Raw genomic sequence first — 9,511 nt, 5'->3', positions numbered from 1 at the left:
TGAGACTGAGCTCTAGTCGGGAGTGAATCCTGCGGAATCTGATGGCCACTCCAGTTGGATAATGTCAATGGAACTGCATTGTTGGACGCCCAGCTGGTGTCCACAGAGATCTGAAAAACTGCCTGGTGTGGGAAAAACCCACACATTTGGGGGCCAGAAGTCTGAGTGTGGTAATAATAGAGAGTAGAGGAGGCAATCTAGTTTTTCTTCCAGAAGGGTTTTCAGAAGCTGCTCTATTTTGTTTTTAGCACCAAAGGGACTTCTAAACTATTCTAAACTGCAGCCTGGGCAGCAGAGGAGGAGAGATTGATGATCAGGGGTGGGTAATTACTGGGGGCAGTGTCTGAGGACATGGGCACCATGGGGAAGGACTAGCTTGAGGGGGGGATGGGATCGGTGGTGTCCAGCTCATCCTCCTAGACCAGTAAAAGCAGGAGTTGAGAAGAGTTTGGATATAGAGACATAAGGGAAGGAACGTGAGGACCGTGGCCTCAGTCTCTACTTGAGAGTAATGAGGGAAAGAGCTGAAGAGCGAAGTGGGGGTTTTGAAAAGGCTCAGGGGCACGTGAGGGCAGGCTCTCTGCCACTGCCAATGTGAGGGCACAGCCAAGTCAAGGCCATGAATCCCCAGTGGCCCCTGATACAGCTACGGAAGAAGCATCTGCGTTGAACATCCCTGTACACACCTACCCACACAGGTGTGCACGTTCCTGAAGGGCTGATGCTGAGAACAGCTGTTTGGGGTCCGGAGGCACAGGTGCCTCGAGTTGGAAAGGCACGGCTGAAACTGCGCTTGTGGATAGTCATAAAGCCTTTAATCTGTGCCAATATTCTGTTGTTTTATTGCACTTCTGTAATCTTTAGCTAGCTCAAGCCTCTCTGTGTATGTTTACGGGCCACTTGTGTTCCTTTTTCTCTGAACTGCCTGTTTATACTGTTGCTGGTTTTTCAACCGGTGTGTTTGAAGCAGATCTTTTTTAATGACATGATTAAACATTAATTGGAGCATCTCCTTTGATGGCGTGAGCTTCAGGGACCATCCAATCCTGTTCCCACCTCAGACCCCACTCAGATCAGCCTCAGTGATCTGTCTCCTCGTGTTCCACGTGGCTTCACGGCTCCTTCTACTCAGTCTGGACCCACCATCGTCCCCGTTGGTGGAAACTCATTCCCAGCACTCTTCATTCTGCTGCCTGCCCTCCTGATGTTTCATTCATCCGTCCATTCATTCATTTATTTATTCATTCAGTCTATAGTATTGAACACCTACCGTGTTTCAAGCACTATCTTTCCTTAGCCCAACCTTGAATGAACCTAACCTTTCTCCTTGCCTAATGCTACACCTATACAGAGGATATTGCTGAAAAAACTTCAGAGTTTTACATATGGGTACCACCAACCTAAATAGGTGGATCCTCAAAACGAAAGCAATGCTTTCATCTGTTCCTGCTGAGCTCCCTTTTATACACCCCAGGGAAGGAGCTCTCAATTTTTATCACAGTGTTACATTCCTGACCCAAATGGGATCTCACTCCTCAGCCCATTCTTCTGTTACTATTGTAGAAAAAGGCAAAATGGTGTAATGGTCACAAGTGCTGGAGTTGTGTCTTCTGGGCCAGAGCAAATGTGAAAACTGGTTCTCACCTTTGAACTTTTTTTTTTTTAAGATTTTATTTATTGGGGTGCCTGGCTCAGTTGGTTAAGTGGCTGCTTTCAGCTCAGGTCATGATCCCGGGGTCCTGGAATCGAGCCCCGCATCGGGTCCCTGCTCAGCGGGAAGTCAGCTTCTCCCTCTCCTATTCCCCCTGCTTGTGTTCCCTCTCTAGCTCTCTCTCTCTGTCAAATAAATAAATAAAATCTTACATCTAAAACTAATGATGTAATGTATGGGGATTAACATAACAATAAAAAATAAAATCTTTTAAAAAAGAAGATTTTATTTATTTATTTGACAGAGAGAGAGAATGAGAGAGAGAGAGCATGAGAGGGGGGAGGGTCCAAGGGAGAAGAAGGCTCCCTGCTAAGCCTGATGCGGGACTTGATCCTGGGACTCCAGGATCATGACCTGAGCCGAAAGCAGTTGCTTAACCAACTGAACCACCTGGGCACCCACCTTTGAACATTCTTGAGTAACCCTGGAGCAGATGTGCTCAAGCTCACAAAATCCTAGATACCTAGATCTATCGATCCTATGAACTTCCTTGCACCATTCTATGTTTGAGGAGATTCTGGAAGAGTGCCAGGACCAGACAGACTTCCTTCTGGGCTGTCACTTGCTTGGAGGGACTGAGCAAGGAATCAGTCACATGGCATCATACAGCTGGTGAGTTCTTGAGGAATCATACACCCAACTGTCTAAACCTGCAATGGAGAACTACAGTGTCCTGGGATTATCTTGTTAGCCTGCTGCTGGGTGTGAACAAAGTGAGCACCAGTGTTAGTTATAAGGCTGTCCTGACCTATTTCTCGAATTTGAACACTGCCTTTGAGCCATCCAAACAGGCAGCTGAAAGTCAGCAGCCGCAGCATCCATACAGGACGACCTTGAACCACCACCAAGCTCAGGACAGCCCCCAGCACTTCCAAGTTCAAAGCCAGTTCATCACTTCCTGTTTCTGTGATCTTTAGCACATTTCTTCAACTGGGGCTCAATATCCCTCTTTGTAAAATGGAAACAGTAGTTAATATGAATTTTAAATAAAGTAATGCATGCAAAACACTCAGACAGTGACTGATACATAAATAAAAACTATTGACTTTTATTTCACAGGACAAAAATAGAGAAAAGAGGAGTCTCTGTTCCCTAAACAAAAAATTGTTCCCTGCCTCCTGTCTTGGTCCCCCTCCTCTATTTACCAACAAACTCAAGAGTGTCCTCCCCACTCAGTGTCTCATCTGTTCACCTCCTGATCCCTTGACTTTTGCCCCATCACTTTCTGAGTCTGTTTTCACCATCCTCAGTCAGCCTCTTAAGTGGGAAGCCAAAGGCCAATTTTCTTTCTCGTTCCCTGGCAGCATGTGGCCCTCCTCATGCCCCATTTATTAAAACTTGTTCTTTCTTGGTCTTTGGAGACACCACTCTCCCATCTCACTCTCCATTCCCCTGCTCTCTTCTCGCTGGCCTCTTCTTCTTCTTCCTTCTTTCTTCTTTCTTCTTCTTCTTCTCCTCCACTTCCTCCTCCTCCTCTGCCTTCTTCTTCTTTTCCATTCCCTAAATTGACATTTTGGGCTGGATCAGTCTTGGTTGTGAAGGGCTGTCATGTGCATTGTAGAAGGTTTAATAGCATCCCTGGCCTCTGCTCTTCCCCCCGTTCTGACAACCAAAAATGCCTTCAGACATTGCCAACCGTCCCCTGGTGAGCAAAATCATCTCTAGTTGAGAACCACTGCCCCAAGTGATGATGTTCCAGAATTCTTTCCTCGGCCCCCTCACTCACGTGCTGTCCTGGTGGGGTCTCATTCATTCCTGTTGCCTCAACTGCCATCTTCATGGTGACCATGATACCCACATTTCATTTTCCCAGCACCTACTTTTTTCTGGGTTCTAGGCTCAGAGGGCCTATTACAGCCTGGTCCACCCATCTGGATTCCAGAAGATGGAATCAACTTCTCAACTTTCACAGATACATGAGAACTCCCCCCCTCCACAGCCCTGGATTAGTCGGCCTCCTGTGTTCGCAGTCTTGAAAAAAGGTATCACCATCCACCCTATCCAAGACCACCAACTGTGATGCCATCATTGACTTACTCTCACTGTCTATAGTCACTAAATCCTGCCAATTCCTCCTTGCCCATCTCTGAAGTCTGACTCTTCTAAAGCTCCCCTTACCACCGCCTTACACTTAGCACTATTCCCTCCCCACTGGTTTCCCCTCCAGACCCTTCCCACTCAGACTTTTCCTTCACACTTTCCTGGACGTGGATTTTTAGAAATCAAACCACTTCCTGGTACAGAAAATACATGCTGGGTCCCCGATGCTCAGTGCTTCAGATTCCAAAGGGTGCTGCACACACAGGCTCTCCCTCTTTCCTGGCAGCTCCATCCCAGCCACCCTCACACACGGCCACCGAAATGTCATCTATTCCCCCAAGTTGGCCTTGCCTGAAGATGCTGAGGTTCTATCCTCTATATTACCATTGCTCTTTATTCAAATGATTCATGAATTTATGGGTATGTGTGGTCTACCAGACTTGATGCTCCTGGCAGTGTAATCATCTCTGTATCCCACAACCTGGATACTCAGCATCTCTATTCATCTGTGGGGTTATAAAGGAGCAGGGTCTTTGTCATGTCTCTTTGTCTGTCTTGGTTTCTCTTTGCCTCTCTTTCCATCCATCCAATCTCCTTCATCTTCTCTCGATTCTCATTCCAGGCAGAGCTCCTTGCTTTTTCACACCCCACTGACCACTTGAAGCTCACTTTTTCCTTGAATCTCACCTGTGAAGAGATCAACCAGTTTTGCAAGACATTAAGAGATAAACCAGTTTTGCAAGTCTTGTACTTGCTACAGATTTCACTTACATTCAGTTGTTGTTTAGATGGACTGATCTATAATCCCCACTTCGGTTCTTCATTGTCGAAATGTATCTTTTGTGAAAATTAATAAAAGGAAACCTCATTTAGAATGGAATGGGTGGGGGGGAGAGGTGGCAGAGAGACCTCTCATGCCAGCACCAGTTTTCCATTGCAGACGCAACAAGAAGAACAGGGGTTCCTTGCTAATCCATACTACCTTCCTACCCCAGCAGGAGAAAGGAGGAAGGAGGAAGGAAGTTTTCTCTATCCCCCTGTCCCCCACCCCCCAACAGCCCAGCCCATGAGAGACAGTCACAGCTCAGCCAGTGAGAAGCTACTATACTTCAAACTCCTGGTTTATTCCAATGGACTTTTAGTTTATAAGAACCCCCCCACCCCCTCCCACCCCCTCCCACCCCCTTTTTTTCCTCTATAAAAGAGCTGTCCTCCCCTTTGTTCTCCAGAGTTGCCTATGGTTTGGCTTAGCCATGAAACCATGGAAATATACCTGATAAATTAGGATATATATTATAGTAAACCTATGGTTTGGCTTAGCCCCTGCTATTCCCAACGAACCCATATTTGTTAGTAAAATAACTGGCAGTTTATTTTTAAGGTTAACACTTTGAATAATGGCTCTTTGATCTTTTCTTGGCTTTAATAGTATTTCTAATACTCTTGTGTTTATAGCAAAACTCATTAGGTTCTAACTGACACACTCTTAAAAAGATGAGTTTTACCCAATGGTGGAAAACCTGTTTTACCAATGTAATCTTTCTATCCTAAATGCAGAAAGTGGGAAGCCCTCTTTCCATCATCCTGACTTAATTAGGTCAATTTTGAGGAGCAAGAAGTAATTCTAATTCATTGTCTCCCTCCCTTGGCTCTAAACTGGTGGAAAACCCTTCAATCGAATGTCTAATAACAGTTCTACACTTTGCTTAGTCCCCCATCTATTGACTTGGAGTGAAAATTTTGCTCACTTAATGAAGATAGCTGTGAGGATTAACTACAGGGGTAGGAGAAGGAGAAAGTACATTTTCAGGTTAAAATGCTGAATAAAATTTACAGAGTTGAGAAATAGTAAATAAAATAGGCCAAATAAGCTCTTGAGGTCTATTTCCAACAAATTTGAAAACTTTGATTAATGGTTCTGGAGTTCTGATCTTCCTTTTTTTTTTTTTTTTTAGTAGAATAAACTTAGGTGAAAATTTTAAGCAATTTTCTTTGCCCAGAAAAAAGCCTCGAAAGTAGAATGTTCATTTCAGCTATCTGGATGTTACATATCAAGTGTGTTAACGTTTAGAAAATGCACATTTCCCTCACATTAATTTGCTACTCTGCAGGTTTTCCTTTTGCTTTGGTAACATTCTAAATATGCTACCTCTGACTTACTCAAATATTTCAGTTATCATAAAAAAAAGGAGTGAATCACATAGCTAAAATTAAATCAGTTTAAAATTCTCAGGAGTTGAAATTATGGTTGCTCAAGTTAATGGATTAATCAAACCATAGTTTTAGATGATGTTTCTGCAATATTCTAATTACTACAATCTGATTTTCCTTAGTAATTGTGAAGGTCAAAACTGAAAGCCTGATTCAAAAAGGAAATTAAAAGTTAAGAATAAAAGACAAGGAAGACATTTTTATTCCCAACATATGTCATGATAGATTATTAAGTTGACCTTGTAAAGCGAGAGAAAGATTTTGCTATAAATCACATTGGAGTTGACTATAAAATATGGAAACTGCATTCCAAATCTTCTTGAAACAGTATAATTTTATTTAATTGTATTATTTTTCTTCGAGAAAGGTGATTCATTATATATTAAATAAAAAAATAACATCTATACATGTTTTCGTTTTTATGCTTTGTAAAGCTTTCATGTGAGTAAAAGCAGAAGTAAGGGGGAGAAACCCTTTGTCAGACCACATTTCCGGATTTGGTAATTCCAAAAATATGGTCCTTGTGCATATAGGACAAATCTTAGTAATAGATGGACAAAGGGACTATTTAGACTGATTATGGATTTTAGGAAGGGCTTCTCTTGTTTCACAAAATGTATCCCTAAGTCACATTCTGATACCGAAAATCCCATTAATAAGGAACAAAGTTCTTCAATCTTTTTTGAAAAGTAGCATTATATTCAGAAATTCCTAGGATCTGTAAGATAGGATTAATATCTACCTTTTTTCCAAATGTTTATTATAAAAAATTTAAAACATGCAGAAGAAGTGAAAGAAATATTTCTCCACCTGGCTTCAACAATTGTTAGCATTTTGCTGTATTGGTTTGATTTGTATGTGTGTCTGTTTGACACATTTGAAAATAAGGTGAGACATCATGACAATTTAACCGAAAATACTTCAGCATAAATCTCCCCCCCAAAAAAACCCAAAAAACAACCAAAGCATTTTCCTACATAATGGCAATATACCATTTCATACTTATGAAAATTGAGTTATTTCTAATATACATATTTACATTTCTCCATATTTCCCTGAATTAGCAGAATATGCCCCCCCCCCAAAAATACCACTTTGGCATAAATAAAAATTATTTTGAGCTGAAGGCAACTGAGAAGAAGCGGAGACAAAAAAAGCTCTCTCCCTTCCCATTATTTGCTTAAAAGCCGGACATAAATTTGTAAAGATGCCCCCTCCCTTCTACCAGGAAGGACAGAAGTTAATCACCAGTGATAACAGGACATCCTCGCCAGCCCACCATTGGCACCAGAGGAATCTATATAAGCAACTTGACTGACAGACCTTATCTGCCATTGGTCTCCCATACATTTATCTTCCCAGAATTTGCTGCCCTAGAAACTTGGTCTTTTTGCTTTGTCTTGTCACCTCTTTACAGATTTATTGTTCTTCTGTTAAGATGTTTGAATTACTCATCACTGGGTACTCCCACCTGTGTGTGCAGTGCCCAGGTTAGTAAATTCCTGTTTGCATTTCTTTCATTAATCTGTCTTTTGTCAGTCTAATTTCTAGGGCTTTTACTGAGAAGCTAGGAGGGTAGTGGGGAAAAGATTTTTCCTCTCGTACATCCCCAAAAGTCTCTTATTTAGAGCTCTTATTTTTTTTCCTATAACAAGATCCAATAAAGGTCCACACATTTCTTTTAGTTACATTATCTTAGCCTCCTAACTATAGAGATGTTTTTATTTGTTTTCATGATGTTGACATTTTGAAGAAGGCAGGCCAGACGTTTTACAGAGTGCCTCAGACTCTGGATTTATCTGGTTACTTCTTCATGGTGTCATCTACCTTATTTCTCCACTTTCTGAATTTCATAGAAACTGGAAGTTAGTTCTACCTCGAGGCTTTGCATAGTTTCAGGTCAAACGTTTTTTTGGCAAGAAGACTTCATAGGTGATGCTATGCATATTATATTATGCACAGCATCAACAGGAGGCCCATAAAAACGGGGAGAAGGATTTCTATTTACAGTGAAATACAAACGGTTTCTAGCGGGTCTTTTTCTGAACGCAGATTTTTATTATAAGGAAGGAAATTGAAAGCAATTCGTCCTCAAGATCCTCAGAGCAACACTGACATAAAGTTTCTTCATGTGCTGGAGGAATGAGCCAGGTTAGCTTATTAAGCAGCAAAATTCAGTGCCGAGTAAGGTCAAGAAGACCATTTGCCTCAAAACCCTAATGTCCTCAAAGTGCACGTGGGTCGTAGATTGAAAGGAACTGCCATATTTTGGTAAAGCTGGCCTCATATGGGACAAGCATGGTGCAAGGTGGCAGCTCTGGCCTGGGAGCTGAGGCTGAGCTGTTGTCACCAAATAACTGTGTGATACTGGGAATCATTAACCACTTTCACCAACTCACACATGAGGGAGAGACCACTGTCCCAGCTGACCTGAGGTCGCTTTGTAAATATTACACAAGCACCAATGTGACTGAATGTCAGAGGTTACTTCTTGTGGAGACAAGCAACAATCCTTTGATTTTATTTCTTGCATTCCTTATGGGGCAAGCGCCAGTCATACTCCCTTATCCAGTCATTCAGACAATCATTGCTCAGAGGACAATAGGCACCGTCTGGAGAGAGTGCTTCTGTCTGGTGTGATGGGTTCCTTCTTGCCCATCGAGGAGGATTTGTACACTGGACTACAAACGGGAGAACACACAGAATGATGATGCAGAGGAGCTGCATGCAGCCTTATGTGTTGGGGAAGACCAGGTGTAGTCAACTTTTCCAACTGCCAATGACAGGAAAGGGCTGGATACCTGAGAGGTGGAATCTAGCGTCAGGACCCTGATTTCTGCCCTCTAATTGAGGAGAGCCCTGGAAATGTGCTCAACTGCAGGACGGAGGAGGGCAAATGCGATGAGGCTTCTGCCTCACACAGGGCAGTCCTGCCCAAGTCTGGACCACAGCAAACCCACTGTCCCTTGCTCTCAGCCCATCCCAGCCACCCACAAACATGCTCTAGAAAAACTCTGGCTTGTGTGTGCAAGGATGACAGGGAGGAAGGGTAGAGCCTTCCCTGACTTGTTGCCAAGGCTCCTGAGTAAAAGCCAGATGAGTCAGGAGTTGGCTAATCAAGGGACATGGAATTGGGGTGTGTAAGGCTACAAAACAACAGGACTAGAGAAGTGGATGAAAGCAGTACAGAATCAAGAAGGGGAGCTACCTGGAAGGTTGGAGGCACATCGGGGCCAAACAGCACAAGGGCGTCTGTGTCCTGGCCTCCCTTCCTGGGTCTCTGGTCATCTTACACCACCTTCTTGTGCATCTTCCCTGGAACAAAGGAACACACTGATTTATTTCTTCTTTCTGTTTTATTATTATTATTATTATTATCACTATCATCATCATCATTGTCATCGTCGTCGAGGGATTTAGGAAACTCCTGTGCTAAGTTTATTTTGTCTTATTTCTTTGGGTGAATAATCAGTCTTTATCCCTTAATTGCTGGATAGAAGTGGAGTGGGGAGATGGGGCAGAGAGGCAGTTGGGAGGCTGGCCCACTTC

This window comes from Leptonychotes weddellii, chromosome 3 (genome assembly GCF_054177405.1).
Source record: "Leptonychotes weddellii isolate Sample4059 chromosome 3, ASM5417740v2, whole genome shotgun sequence".
NCBI classification, from domain to species: Eukaryota; Metazoa; Chordata; class Mammalia; order Carnivora; family Phocidae; genus Leptonychotes; species Leptonychotes weddellii.
The sequence above is the reverse complement of the archived record's forward strand: the minus strand, read 5'-3'. Positions refer to the sequence as shown.